Here is a 16286-nt window from a genome sequence, read left to right on the forward strand (position 1 = left end):
AACAATACACTTCTATTTTTTATGGAAACACTTTCAATTTTAGGTCACAATCAGTGCTGCCACCCAATGGATCTCAGTTGGATTAAAGGTATCTTATTAGATTAAAAAATAATAATAATAATGAGAAGAAAAAGTTAAATATTTTTTCTCTGTAATGTAAGGATATAAATTAAGAAGCCATGAATAGATAGGATATTTGTTGCCAAATAGCTGCATAATACATCCTGTCAAGAACATAGTGTACATACAGTAGGAGCTCCATCTGCTTCTGTTGGTAGAGGACACACATACTTCTGCCATGTGTTCATCCTTTCTAGACAAACACTTGTGGCCTGAGGCCAGCAGACACATGTTGGCCTTGGCTATATCACACACCATGTCTGTTCTTTTATTAAGCAAGACTCTCAGATTATTTCAGTCCACACATCTCCAGCCTGTGTGCACATGGTACACATTCATTTTAAAAACTACAGAATGAAAAAACATCTAAAAATTGTTCTTCAAAAGGAGACACCTACCAGAGATGGAGGCTGCCTTCCCCCTTTTTTCTTACTGGAATGACAAGGTGCCTTTATTTAATTCTAGGATGTCATTTAAGGACTTGGCGAAGCCATCATGGGAATCAACCACAGACTTCAAAGTATCATTTTATTTGATCAACCTCTCCTACTTCAGGAATTTCCCTGTTGGATGAAAAGGAGGAACAGTAGAGGAACTTATAGGGCTTCACGTTATTAGAGTTATCTGGGGAAGTACAGTCCTGCATATATCACCTCCGCTGGTGTCATCCCCCAGTTGATAAACTGCATTTCCTGTCAGTGGAGGACACTGAAGGTTACAGCTGAGATTAAAAAGAACAAAACAACCTCCCAACTGGAATGGTGACACATTCTACCAGCTGGAGGGCTCTGAATCATTTTGATCATTCATATGAGTAGGAATCTATGAAACCTTGATGAATCCTCCAGTGAAGCCTGAGTATGGATATAATGACAGTGTTTAACGTGTTATAGATTTTCCACATGTGTGTGAACATCCACACATGGGGACCGGATCGCATGCTTACATTTGACTTAAAACATACAGCAATATGCAAACATTTGCCTACATGCACTCAGCTGATTAAAAAGGCGCATAAATGATTGTTCCTTGTCATTTTTTTGATATAAAGGCACTGAGTTGTTCCTCCCTCTATTGAATTGACTCACAAACATCACTAGCAGCACTCAGAGTTGGTTCTGCCCAAGGAGCGTGGCCTGCAGTATATCCAACCCTCAGCAGGGACCATAAGCTGCGTTTGTTCACCAGCTCCAGACACACTGAGGCAATTTATGAGCCTCTGGCTGCAGGCTGATTAGAGCACTGCTTGTAAAATGTATTTTGGCATGTATGCAGGGTTTTACTGGATCTCTCCCTGTCACACATTACCCATACATCAGCGCTGAAAGAGAGAGGTGAAACAAGAGGAGCAGAGGGAGGGTGGTGGTGTTCGTGTCGAGAGAGGGCATTGTTTAATCCTCAAGAGCCTCCATTTTGGAAATGGTTTCCATCAAAATGTCAACACCTCATATTTTTTAGGGATAAACACTAAATCAAGTTTGATGATAATCTACTGCCTTCACTGTCCTTCATTTTTAGTTTTAAATCCTGCAGTGTTTATTAATAACAGGCATTCTGGTGTGTAGATGTCACGATTCTGAAATATGTTTCTTAAATCGTGCCAGATTTTATCATTGCCCTGAACAAAATCAAATTTTCCTATCCTTTAGTAAATCCATCCTTTTGAAAATTTTTACTCAGACATTGTGCAATGCTTGATTTTCAACGAGACAACACAACAGCATGTGCAGGCATTCCCTGGCCTGGATCCAAACCTTCTCAGGAAGTATCCATGAGCTCTGCTACCTGTCACCCAACTTTCAGCATGATTTGTGACAGCAGCATCTGACCAGGACAACTGCATTAACAAGCACCGAAAGGCCCAGCCTGTCAGGCTTCGCTGATACCATGTGAGATCTTTATTAAATTGCAATTATGAGATGACAAATCCTCTCATTGTTTCACCTTATGGACCGAGTTTGGACACGTGCCACCGTCACATGTGAGCCATTTCTCAGGAATGGCTCTTTACCATGCTGGTGTCCCATAGCAACGATGAACTCAGAAAATATGAATTGAGAACCTGATATGTCATTGATAAACTCTTCCTTTTTTTTAAGAATTGGTCTGTCTTGTTAGCTAATTTCATTTTATGCCACCTTTAGACGTTAGTTAGGTAAATATGATATCCACAAGCCAGCTTACAGCACACCTTCTTTTTACTGCAGACATTTTGTCTTTTCATAACATAAAAAAAAAAGAAAAAAAGGTGTGATTAAAAACTTTACCGATAGCTGCATTCCATTAAGGTGAAGTAATTCCTGGTCTGACTGTTATACAAGCTGGTGCACTGGTAGGGCTTACTGGGACACTAGATGGAACTGAGCCATCATTAGGGTTATTAGTAACACCTGTGCTTCCCTTGGTGATAAGCCAAAATGTCTGCTGTGGAAAAGGAACAGAAGAACTGCTAATTTAATCATTGAAAATTACTTGAAATAAATTATATCTTGCTACCTTGTGGTCTTAGGGTATATTCTTTAAGTCCAAGTAATTTAACTAATTAAATCAGAATAGGCTTAAATACATCTTGCTGATTAGAAGTGGAACCTGCTGACAAGAAAACGTTCACTAAAGTCAATGTGTCATTTTTTTTTTTGAGTGTGCGTTGTTTGAAGGTAGCTTGCTAATGAGTTACTTTATCCTTGTAAAAAACAGCAAAAACATTATAAACCAAAATATCCAAGAATTAAAGTTTAAATATCCATGAACAACTAGATTTTTGGTGAAAAGTGTAGGTCTGCTGCTATCTTTAATTGTGAAGCCTACTATCTTCCTCTTAGAATCACACCAGTTCTAAGCTAAATACTGAAGTGCTCATTAGCCACATTGTCAAGCAAGTCTACTAGGAAGCAAATAAACAATTACTCTGACCACACCGTCTTGGTGCATTAGCATTATTTATGACCTGGGTGTAAATATAAATCGAGGTGAATAGGAAATGAAGCCCTCTCTAGGGTGTCATTCAAGCCATGCTGGCATGCAGTAATTCTCAGATGCAGAAAATAATACAGTCTGCATATGATAATGCTTCTGGTGGATAAAATATGCCTGATACTTGGCATGTGTGTGGGCTGAGGCAATCACATATGCAGAGAAGCAGCAAGCGCGCCGGAAGGATCAATAAAGTGCATAGGATTTGGGATTTATGATGACGTCCTATCGATCAGTTAGGAGCTGACTGTTTGAGGCACTCAGAGATGCCAATGGGTATTATAACTAAATCAGAGGTTAGACAGAATTACTGTATAAGAGAAGATAAACTATAGCATTTTACTCTGACAGTTACTGTCGCACCCTTTCAGGACCTGATAAGTGTAGGCGAATACAAGCTGATTGTAGGCCAACATTGTCTGCTAATAGATAAAGTGACTTTATTTAGTTTCCAGAAGTCAAGAAAATGTGTTACTATGTAGCTCAGGAAAATAAGTTTAAATGTTACTTGGCAAAGCTAGATGTAAAAAAACTATCTCTCTCTTGTCTTTGATTATCTCGTAGCATCAAACATATATGTTAAATATGTCCTAACAGGCCATTGCTGCATATCATGCATACCTTTATTTTTGTTCTGCAGTGCTTTGTAGATTTTCAGTCAAACCATTTCTTCTCATCCTCAACAGTATGCCTGCAAATATCAGACAGAGGGCTAAAATGAGACAGAAAGTGAGAAAAACCCTCCTCCTGTTACTTCTCAGGGGGAATGGAGTCATTTAGTAGATTTCTCTCCATGAGCCTATCACTCAAACCGAGCTGCTTTCACCACACAGCTGATAATCATACATATTCTATGCACCAGAACAACATAAATCTCTGTCCCTGTTTCATCCCTTCGTCATTCATCAATCACACAGAGAGCAGGATGAAACACTGCCTGCTTGAAAATATATCATATTAGTACCTGGGATGTTTACCAAGATAATGTGAGACAACAGCACAGGGTGAAATATAGCACCACTGCATTGCTTAAATTAAAACCACTCCTCCTCCCCTTCAGACTACCCTCTACTGTGGGTGTCTGACTTTTATGTCTACAAGGAGTCCTGCAGACTGCACCCAAGTGTTCTTAGCCGTCTCTCACGTTAACGCGTAACTAAATTTCGAGGCGAGACAAGATACTCATGAGAAGATACTAAACAAAAACATCTGAAGCCTGTGCTGTACTTTATGTTATAACACAGGCATGCAATGTACAAATTGTGTGTTGCATTGAATAAGCGACATCAAACCTAAGTGCCTCTAGAAAACAGGCTTGTATTCAAAATAACAATGACAACTTAAAATGGACCGTTCTGAGTGTTTTGCTCCCCAAACACATAGTCATCATCTCTGATCACTCTGGTGCCCTATCACGGACAGTCACTCCAGACTTCAATGGGTTACAATTCACCAAACTTGGACCAGAAATAAATTGCGCCTCATAAAATCAATACTGATCAAAGACAGATAGCCTTGAATGACTCAGAACCCAATTGAGTGGATCAGTGGACATCCTCACTCAATATCCCTGCACCAAATTTTGCAATTAGTCATCAGTGTTTGAATAGGCCTTTGATATCTATATTTCACTCTTCTTTGCTTTTTTAAATCTTCTTTATTACTCCCCTGATATTGAATTTTTTTAATCAAGTTTCTTCAACCTAGAGTTTCATGGAATTCCAACTTGCTGTCACATTCTCAACAAGAAAATCACTCAGAGAGCACAGCACAGTACTCCGCCAAGGCTGTTCATTCCCCCGTATGGCATTGTCAGAAATGCAGCATTTTTTTTTTTTTTTTTTTTTTTTTTAAGAAATGCAGCATTTGTCTATTAGTTATTGATTATCAGAAATCACGGCACTACAAAATGTGTCCATTTAATATAGATGTACCTACAAACAAAATGACCTTGCCCTGAGCACAGGTGTGTGTTATGCATGTGTATGTTATGTACGGATAGATACCGACTCGCGTGACCTAAATATGTAGTGGACAGCGGGAATTGATGGGACTTGGAAACACCCCCACAATTTAATCAATTGTTCCTTGTATAATGTCGGACAGATAAATCCCGATAGGTCCGCAGTGGTCAATTTGTAGTACGATCACAATCATGTGATCGTCAGCAGGTAGCTGGTAGAATTCACCTGTTGTCATAGTTACAGTGACACCATGCCGCTATCTTGCAATGATACAGAAATGAGTCTGGATCCACAAATCTGTGGGTCCAGACTATAAGCCGCATCATTGCCTCAATCGAATCAGGTGGTCCTTGTGTCATTTCTGACCTTCCCTGAAAATTTCATCCAAATCCGTTAGTCCATTTTTGAGTAATGTTGCGCACAGATGGAATAACAGAATTTTATCGTCACATAGCTCCGCCACATTCCTTGGCGGAGTAATAAATAAGTTTGCCAGTACATGTTGAACTGCAATGGTAACCTGCACCAGTGCTCAGCAGGAGTCATGCAGTTCTGGATTATGAAGAGAGCTGGATACTATGCGGCAGAGGCTATTTTTTCCTAGAGGCCAATTGGAATTATTGTAACATAGACTACAAGCCTATATATTAGTTGAAGCTACAAACATGTAAAACTGTCTACATCCACACGAATATGTTTTCATTTTAAAACAAAACTATCTCAGATCAAATAAGTTTTTTTAAACACCATTTCATATAGAATGTATACTGTTTAAATAGTATTTAACAGATTTTTTTTTAAATCGCAGAAAAAGGAAAGAAAAAAAACCTGACCAAAATGGTAAATAATGTCCAAACCTCATCAAAAGTTTTGGTGATTAGTTATTTTACAACATTTGAACATAAAATTACACTATGTTTTACAGCATGCAAATCAGCAACGATATCAATATTTTACAGAAAACGTGTACATGGAGGATTTAAAAAATGCTAAATCTTTTTTTGTAATTATTTTACAGTTCTTATCTGTTTTGTTAAGTTGTGTTAAGAAAAAGTAATATTTTACTGTATTCAAATCAGCTAAAGATATCATTAGTTATATTTACCATTACTTTCAGAGTTTTTTTTACATTTTTTTTAACATTACAATATTTTACCCTCTTTTTCTGCCATCCTTGCAGTCATATTTTTGGGGGGATTTTGTTCTACAGTTTACTAACAGCACTGAAAATGCAGATCACATGTTAATTTTCTTAAATAATAGTTGGCTTACTGCTACTACTCCATGCTATTACTGCTTGCAGGCAGCATGATAAAATGCAGAATTCCACAGCATAACAGTCGCCAGTGTTGACAATGAGGTCAGCAAATACACAATTCGTCATCCACCTTGAATTAACTTCTGATGTCAAGGCTGATGTCTTCATAGAAGTGCAACAAATCAGAAAAGGACATGTAATGACTCATAGGACACAATCGGGAGGCGGCGTCTGTGCCATCTTCCTTAAAAATTTCCATTTCTACCTGTCCAGACTAAAATACTTTTTAATTTGAAATAAATTTTCAAATTAAAATGAAGTCTACCTTTTTAGGAATTCAAAAGTGCAGGAGTAGTGTAGAAGCTAGACCTAAATGGAGCAAAAGTTCTGTGTTTTAAAGAGAATATATGTATTGGTGTTGGACGTAGCCTGTTACTGTGCACCTTGATTGACAAAATGATGGACACCAGATCACATTGTAAGGCAGAAATGTTCAAAAGCTGTTCAGAGAATCCACACTGGAAGGTTTTGTATGCAAAAAATAGTTGTGTCAAGAATAACACAACATTTTAGATTGTTTCAGAAAGTTAAGAGTGCTGTTCAACCGTAAAGTACTTCAGTTGGAGCAATCCAATGCCTTTCTTGTGTTTCTCTAACCTATAACACTACTTTTGTATTCAGCAGGAAATGTAATATTATCTAATTTGCTGTGTTGTCATTCCTACTCCTGTGTCCACTTCCAGATTTTCACCAGACTGTCATTGTTCAGTTGGTGTATTGGGAAGGCCTAACAAGCAGGACTTGTTACTTTCAATTAGTTTACATGAAGGAGACGTTGTCTAAAGTAAGCATCTCTACTGAGTTTGCAATTGGTTCTTTTAAAAGTGTTACATGTGCACTGTGAGTACTCGGTTTGTTGTCAGTGTGGCGTGTGACACAGAAATTGCATTTTTAATGGATTTCATACTGTTCGGACAGACTGCATGTACTCATTGGATTTCTGTATATATGTTTTCATCCTGTCTGAGCACCATTTTTGCAGTAGTTTTCAAGCCACTTCAACTGACAAATACGTCAATAAAACTTACATTACACTGTATCTTCTCTCACATTAACAACATTTATACTATTGAATTTCCATCGACATATGCTGATGGCATGTATCATTCTGGAAATCATTAGCAACGATTACCTCGGGCTAATATCGCTTATATTTTATTCACCAGTGGGGAAAAAGATAGAGTCCTGCTTTATCGGCACTACACATCTCAGAGCACATTTTTCAAATGTATAATTAGTGTTTTGATATTCTATATACATCACAGTTCCTTTTGATTCTGTGTGTATTTGGAGTTTTGTGCACAATTGTCTACCTAGGACAGTAAGCTACAGGCTGCGTATAGCACTCAGCTCACAATGAAGGTTCTTTCCCTCTCTAGTGTATCCCCTTTTAGATTAGAAATGTAATTTTAGGAGATGAATGCATTCTATTCCAGTTTGCAGTGATCAGGAGTACTGCTGTGCAGAAAACAGCATTGCTTCCCGATTATTGAATTTTTATGGCCAGGTAATTAATTGCAGATTCCATGTTTTGTTCTATTTCTTCCTCTCTGACATTTTAATTTCGACAAAAAGCCACGGTCTCCACACGGCCCTTCTCTGGAGATCCTAATGGCCTATAAAACACGATGACTTATAGATATGGCAAGACTTCACTTCGCCAATGATTGTTTGAAACCTTGCTGATCACACAGAATTTAGTCCCCCTCTTGCTTCCTCCCTGCTGCCGTATCATCCCTCCTTTTCCTTCCCAACCTCCTGAATTCATTTCTTGTCAATTAAACTGCAGCTACAGTGCCCCATCTGAAGAATAGGAATCTATCAATGTGTCATCGACCGGGAATTCATTATTGGATGCGGCCTGGTAACTTTTCAAAAGCAGTGTTCGGGCCATTATTCCTTAAAGACGATTGTCATTACTTGACCGGGCAGGCGAGTGTCCTTGGCGTGCATTGCAAGCACTGCATTTAAGGGCAAGGGGGAATCAATCGTAGCGAAGGGTGACAGACGCCATATCTCAAGGTAGACAGGTTTGAATGCTTATATCAAATCAGAATCCTTTGCTAGCACAGGGAACATTAGTTACCCCGGTGTCAGGAGCACATGTAGGCCACAGCCAGCCATCCAGGAAGAAAGACGGGGGGGAGGGAAGGCGGTTTGTTATTTTATGCAGGTCGACTAAATTGTCCCGTGATATTGATGAGCAACTATAAAACATAATTCTCTGTCTTTTTTTTTTTTTTTACAGTAAAAGCATATTTTAATGCCTTGGCTTTTGTGTTTTATTTATTTATAAAGCTAGAACAGGCAGGCAAATGAAAAAAAATCTTTCATTGCAAATTGGTGAAATACTGCATGTTATAATGCAAATTCAGCAAGTTTATGTTAAGACTATGGCTCATTACATTAGGCGGCGAACAGACTGTATTAGCATTTAACAATAGCCCTCCCTATTATAGTAAGATACAGAAGAGAGGATGATATGAATAAGTCTAGTCCTCAGCTGAAACACTAATCTTTCCTGTGCTCCCTGCTACTCTAATATATGTCCACGGGATGCGTATCCAGCAGTGTTTATTTGTCATCCCTCCTTTGCTTCTTTCTTCTTTCTGCTGTCCCCTTGTCATGGTGCTCCTTTCTGCTGTGTAAGCACAAGACCGTGCAACATATCACTCCTGAAGCATACCCCCTCCTAACCTTCAAGAGTTCTCCCTGTACAGTCTCCACAGCTCCGTAATGGCTGATGCAGTTACCATATTTCAGTCCTAATTGGGTCGGAGCTACAGAGCCAATTTGGGACGGTAGTTTGGAAGAGAGTTCCTCTGCGACATTGTTAGGCATTGGGATGTCTTCTGTGTTGCCAGGTGCGGATTGTAATTGCCACTGAATGAAAAGAGCACCTCAGAAGTGGAGGGCCGCTGTGGTTTGGCGGGGGCATGAGGGTACTTTATCCACAACGGTGTTTTCCTCTGTTCCTGCTCAATAAGTCAATACAGAGAAGATGAGATTGGGCGACTTGTCTTGTTTACATCTTTCAGGTCTGCTTTTGAGGAGTTCCTTTGCCCTGAGAGAACAGTGTTTGTTCTATGCAACCAAGTTGTGCACTCATCAAAATGACGTATTACTTACCGAGCACCTACTGTACTCTATTTTCTGCCTTCATCCTATTTTCTTCGCTGAAGCAAATGTGCTATCTCGCCCATGAAGCATTGCTCAAAGATGAAGATGCGTCTCACTGTCTGACCTTACATGCCGCTCCTCAGAATCAGGATCTATGGCAGCCATTTTCTCTCTAGCCAGTCATGAAGGAGCAAGAGATGTAAATGTCAGTCTGTGTCTCCTTAACACTCAATAAAGGGCTGGGATTGGGCCCTCCGCTCCGCCAGTCGATTGGCCATCTAATGAGGAGAGGCCTTACCATAACTCTGGAAGATTCACTACTGTTTGTGTTTCACCAGAGGCCCTAGCACAGTAATAATTCCAAGTGGATAAATGTTTTCCCGATAACAAGCTGAAATAACCTGTCGGGCTGAAGTTGATGTAGACAAGAAGAATCACACAATTAGCGATCAGTGGGGATTTATCCCGGTAGCAGGAGACAGAAGGCAGGAGGAGCTTAGTCCTTTTCTCTGTCTGGCAAATATCAAGGCTACCTCGATCAGATGTGCTCTTTCTTCTGTATTTCCTTGGCCTGGGTGTCATCAGTCACTGGCTTTACCTCTGTAGCAGCCCTCTGTTTTTACCTCTAAATGCCCCCTCACACTAGCATTTAGCTTGTTAATGTAATTGAAGTCACTCTGAGGGGAAGGTGTTATGGATGATGCTCCTACAATGAGACAATGCTCCCTAATCTCCGTTTATCTAGAGGCTACTTCCCACCTTGAAAAAGAGAGGCAGCCCGAAAATCCATTTAGATTTGTTGAAACGATAATAATAAAGAAGGTTTTAAATTAAAGACATCAGTTTTTTCAAATTATGTTAATGGTTCAATCTACAATCGCTGTTTAACTGCACAGATTGTATAAAAGGAGACAAAACCGTCTTTTGCAGAAGCTTATTTGAGTTTTTGATTTTCTTCGTTAATTGGCACTTTCTCTGCAATCATGTCGAATAAAGGGCTTATTTGAGTATCCTAAAAAGACAGAGATTACATTATGTCAGACTATTATGCCTCTCCACATCTTATAATGTTACAAGGCACTCTAAAGTTGATTAATAACAACCAATTTCGTCATAAAGAGGTAGGACTACTGTAGCTATTGTAATTAACCTTTAAGTGTGATGGACTTTACCGTATATTTCCCATTTCTATTACTGACCCACATAGATCAAACCAGGATGTGCAGCCGCTCCTTGCATTCAGGGCCTCCCAGGAGCCTCAGCGTACACTCTGTGTCCGATGACATCATATCCCCACGGGAGTGTGAATTATCTTGTTTTCGCCAGATCTCTCATATGTATTTTCTCTGCTGTTCTTGCACAAATGTATCATTTAAACCATTAGCGGCACCTAGCTCTTTCATTAGAATGAACTATATCATCCCCTCCCCAGAGGCACCCGCAAGCCATCGGACTGTGAGAATACATTTCACTGAGAAGGAATACTGAAGGCGGCAACATGCCTCGGTAAAGTATTACTTAATTTATACTGCTAATGTATAACATTGATTCTCTGTGGGGAAAATAAAGGACAACATATTTTCAGAGCCCACATCATTAAGGTTTAATAATTTAGACCCAGTTAGCGTGATAATAAATATACTGGGGGAACTTAAGTGAGGGTTTTGGTGATGAATACAATTAGAAAACGTTGCACTTACATAGAAGAGTAATATGAATGGGGTGTAGAAATTAATTGGAGTAGGAGCAATGGTGTGGCCTGCGGTGTTTCACGGGAGGGATAAAAAACAGCCTATTTTTCCGAGCCCTTTCCAGAATACTAACTATCCTCTGCATGCTGAGTTTCGTTATCGATATCTACATAACTAACAAATGGCCGCCTGAAAAAAATGGCCTCCTGCCTCTCCGCTTTCTCCAAGTGCAGCTTTGCACGTTGAAATTAAAAGACAGTGATAATTTGGGATTCTTGTGAAGCGCTTCATTTTATTGCTGTTTCGATGTGCGGCTTTACATCATCCATGGTGGTTCTAGTACATCATTAGATGGGGAATAATGAGATAACAGTCACTGCTACGTATGCAGACTCCAAGATTCATATGCCTCATACAGTATGTATCAGCAGGACTGTGATAAGTCTTCACATCTATTTATTATATTGCATCTCAGCTTCCTATAATGAAGGTACATAAAAATATAAAGCAGTGATGATTAAAGTGAAATATGACGTTAAACTAAAGGATTTAACATGTCCCTTATGAAAAACGGCCTCTACTATACATCTTTTAAAGAAGTCCTATTCAGTGGAATTGATGAAAAATATCGGCTTGCCACAGTAATTTATGCCAAACCAAATGTCATTAAGTTAAACATGGCTTTCGATTAATGGCTGTCTCAGATATTAAAAACAAATATAAGTTATAGTGTGTAAAATGACATGCATTTTGTGACACAAGCGAGTAAAGTCTTCAAAAATTCCTATTGCGACTACATGGTTCAAAATGTAGCACTTTAAGTTGCATCTAAAACACATTAATATGTACAAAAGAGAGGTTTTTAGGTTTTCTTAAAGGAGCTATAAATAAATATTTTAATAATAACTACGGCTAGTTTATCTGCTGTGCAAAGTGGACAACTGCGCAGGAGCCCCAGGTGTCTAGAAGCCCTAAAATCCACTGCATCAATCCAAATGTTGAGATTTTAATACATAATTTGATTAATCACACATTTCTTAGTACAATACCAACTATGATTGGTCATCCATCTCATCATTCTGGTCTTGTAAAGTCCCTCTTGCCCCTCTCTGGTTCTAAGACAACAGCAGCTACTGATTATTTTCATTATCAACAAAACCAACAGTTATGTTCTGTTTAGTGCATAATCATGAATCAGAAAATATTGAAAAGTTCCCACTATTGTTCCCTGAAGCTCAAATGAACACAGTTAAATGTCTTTTTTTGACTGATCAGCTGTCAAAAGCCCAAAGTGTGTTTGGTTTATTAGCACAGAAAACTACATAAAACTAGCAAATATTCACATTTGAAAAGCTGATACCAGAGAATCTTTGATGTTTTTATAATTCTTAAAAAAATTATTTAAACCGTTAATCACCAAGTGGTATAAAATTTTCTCTCTAATCTTGTGGTCAACTCATGATTTCAGCCATAGAGCAAGCATTGTCTGGTTGTCTGGCGAAATTAAGAAACCTGTATAGTGGAAGTCAACAACTAATCTTTTGCCCCCGGGTCCATCAGAACGTCCAGCTAAATTCATAGGGAGTTGCTTCGAGTTTTGGTTCACTCTCACAGTGTTGTTTTCTGCAGAAAAAAAAGCTTTAAACTGTACAACTACCATCTCAACACCAAATGCCAATGACAGTTAATGATTAGCTTTTAAACATACTGAGGCATTTACATGTAAAAAGCCTGATATGAGTCTAATAGAGAGCAAAAGGAGGCTAAAAATTTGGCTTAGATACATCAGGTGGTCAGAAACGCAGCTCAAAACGAATAGTCATGTTGCTCCAGAGCTGCTGAATGTGCAACTAAATAGCAAACTGTTTGCTAACAAGTTTGTCTTATCACTTTTGTAACTGATTTTCCTTTTTTTCTATTTTTGGACTATACTTTCCAATCCTTCCCCGTGGTTACCATCTAAAAAGCATTGGACACTTTATTTGTAAAGTAGATAAGGGCATAAATCTCAAGAATAAATTGTCGCTGCCAAAAAATGGTACCAGAACTATTTATTTGTTGTAAGGCAGTTGTCTCAACCCTAGTTAGTTGTGGAAGGTGCCCAGAATTGGCAGTGCAAATGTGCAAAGTTCTTGGTGCTATTTTCTAACAAAGACATATTTTATATAAATGTTATAATGAACTTACAGATGTACTAAACCCTTCATCTGTACATTACAGATAGATGGTAAACCCTTAAAAAGAGCAAATAGTGCAGTGACAAGTTGCAAGTAATCTTTTTGGCTGCTGTATATCCTCCTTATGGCCTATTTTCATTTATTTTTTTTGCCACAGTAACAAAAAAGCAGTGACAATCATGCAGTATCGATACACCGCCAGTGGAAAAACAGCAAAGGGGCATTTCTTAGGACGTGCAAAAAGGTTAAATTATGTTTCTACTATCCAAATAAGCATAGCAATGTTGGAATTTTAAGATATTATTTCCTATTTTTCGGTTGCTATGTACAAAATGGTCAAATTCAGCTTGATTTTATCGGTTGCAAAAAGCTGCAGTGCTGCCCCTGAAAATATTGGTTGATTTTTGACTTCATTCCAAGCAAGTCTGTCCAAGGAGACTGAGCTATGAGGGGTAGAACGTGTTTTCTAACACTGATAATGTTCTAGTAACAGACCTTGCTCTTCTGGAAAAAAAAAAAAAAAAAGGTGGAGAGCTTGCAGATTTTTTGAAGAGCTTTCCCAGAGCTGGCTTTTACATCCCACCAAAAGATTAATAGTACGCCGCCCTTGAAAAATGAAAATCAAAGGTATCAAAAAGCTCCTAGGGATTACAGCCGGGGAGTCTGATATCAAGCCCAGTTTACTCTTTATGATGTCATTTTCTTTTTATGGAGGAAGAAGGGGGTGAAAGCTCAAGACAGATATGGGATCCAGGTTTTGGGGGTAATCTCCCATATACCACAGTGCATAAATCTGCACCATTGATCCCCGGAATCATGCTTCTATTGACAAGAGCGAGTCTTTCTTTTTGAAAAGTGATAACTGTGCAGGGCAGTCTCACTAAACATTTATGGATGTCGTTCCTGCCTCGGTCTGGGCCCCTGCTCTGTAATAGCTTTTAGCGTCATGTAACACTCCTACGTGTGAGTGAATGCACAAATGTGTCTGAGACCCTGCTGAGTAAGTTTACGCTTGCCGTTAATCATTGTCTGGGCCAGCTGGCTGTAGCCAATGGGCAGGTGGGCCTGTCAGGTTGGCAGCCTCAATCATGTAGCACTGAAACCGAAGCCTGAAGGGATGGCCATGGCCCTGGTGTCTATTAAGACCCCCGTCAACTGGTGCTTACCAAGTGCTATTTTGACCGACACGTTAGATAACGGTCCAGTGTGTTGAACTTGCTCAAGAGTGGTAATTAAATCCTAATAAACAGACACATAAAATGGAAAAAGAAGACATGATGTTTTTATTTTGTGTCTGGTTTCGTAACAGTGAAACATTAGTCGGATTAATTCACCAGCTCGTGGAATTGGATCCCTTTCCACTGCACTGTAAATATGGTCTCGATGCTCTTGAGTGCTGTACTTTAAAAGGAAAATTCCGATATTTGCTATCAGTCTAATGTTTTTGCCTGGTTTTGCTACTGATTGTGATACTATTTTACTCCACTGTGGAGGTTTTTTAAAACACAGACTCCAAGAACAATGTTGCTACGGTATGGGTGCCTCCTGAGTCTTTCAAAAAAGCTTCACTTCAGCAGGAATAATCTCAAATGCTTGTCTTTGAGTCCTCCCAAAAGCAAAGAACAAGAACATGCTCCTATAGCTGTTACAGCAAACTGTATAGCATAGAGGTTTGCATAGATTTGGGGCTCACTCACATATAAATATAGAAGCTGTAGCAAACGCAGGACAGTAGTTTGTGTCTGCACGTTTTTATTTATTTTTTATTTTTCACTTGTTTATTGAGGATAAGATATTGCTTGTATGGATGCTTATTTCCCCAGCTAAAGAGCTAAATTTGTTTATGTAAATAGCAGTTTTCCCAAAGCTCAGAAAATAAGCTGCTTAATGCTCAGAACACATTGTCTTTTTTATTTGTTTATTTGTTGTCTAGTACTGTAGTTCTTTAGTAGCTGTTACTTCTGTCTATTAAATACTGTCTCTGCTGTTTAATTTTATTACAAATCAAATTAGTCACACCTCTAGCGACAGTCCCACAAGTGCTCAGCTCATCTCTTACCAGCATCTTGTCTTATATGAGTTGTTTCCACATGCTGACCCTACTGTCACAATAGATTTGATAGAATAGTGTAGATATTAGAGCTGAGGAAAAGAGATTCTTGCATGGAAAATGTGAGAGCACCATTAAGGAATAGTTCTTTTTTGTATAGGTGTTCGTTAGTTTGGGAGTGCTCATTTGTTTTCTGGTCGAGAGTTGGATGAGAAGGTTGATATTCCTCGTGTCAAATGGATAACTACAGAGCCAGAGTCAAAAGACAATTAGCTTAGCATAGCTTAATGTCAATATTGGAAATGTTTAAAAAAAAGTCTGCACTATTACCCCTTGAAAGTTCACAAATTAACACATTAACCAAAGAAAAACAAAACTGCAACAGCAAGTTGTGGTTTTAAAGGGGGTTAATTCCTGAAACCACTCGCCAGCTAGGGAAACCTATAAAAAGTGCTGCCTGGCTGGTTGCTGAGTGAGGATGTGATGAATGACATTGGTTAGGATTAGGGTAAGAATGCAGAGATTAGTACAGTAAGCCAATCAGATGCAGAGTAGGGTGGGTCATGCCTTCACCACACTGCAAAACGAAAATCACCAACTAGATATAGTGACTTGCAGAGGAATATACTATAAAGCATGATTTAAGGTTAGCAAGGTCATTTTAGGTTTAACCTTAGATTTTCAGGGCTACTATGGTGGTTTACGTCTTCCCAAGGTTTGTCACCACAGTAACTTTTGCTGCCCCCTAACCTGCTACAGAGATAATGGATCCATACATATAAAAACACCATCTACTGACCAATAACTTCTCTTGGAAAATGGCATCACCATACCTGGGAGATCCTGAGGAGCTATGTGCATGGATAGTAAGAG

At 38.9% G+C, this 16286-nt stretch overlaps 1 long non-coding RNA gene across 1 annotated transcript in view; it reads right to left on the minus strand.

Moving 5' to 3' along the window:
• LOC118471017 (uncharacterized) overlaps positions 1-16286 on the minus strand; it is a 31529-nt gene that overhangs the window by 13143 nt on the left and 2100 nt on the right. Inside the window, exon 2 of the long non-coding RNA XR_004848230.2 lies at positions 3715-3784. This is a non-coding gene — a long non-coding RNA (uncharacterized LOC118471017). The remainder of the gene's footprint in view (positions 1-3714; positions 3785-16286) is intronic.

Source organism: Amphiprion ocellaris, chromosome 16 (genome assembly GCF_022539595.1).
Source record: "Amphiprion ocellaris isolate individual 3 ecotype Okinawa chromosome 16, ASM2253959v1, whole genome shotgun sequence".
Lineage (NCBI taxonomy): Eukaryota > Metazoa > Chordata > Actinopteri > Pomacentridae > Amphiprion > Amphiprion ocellaris.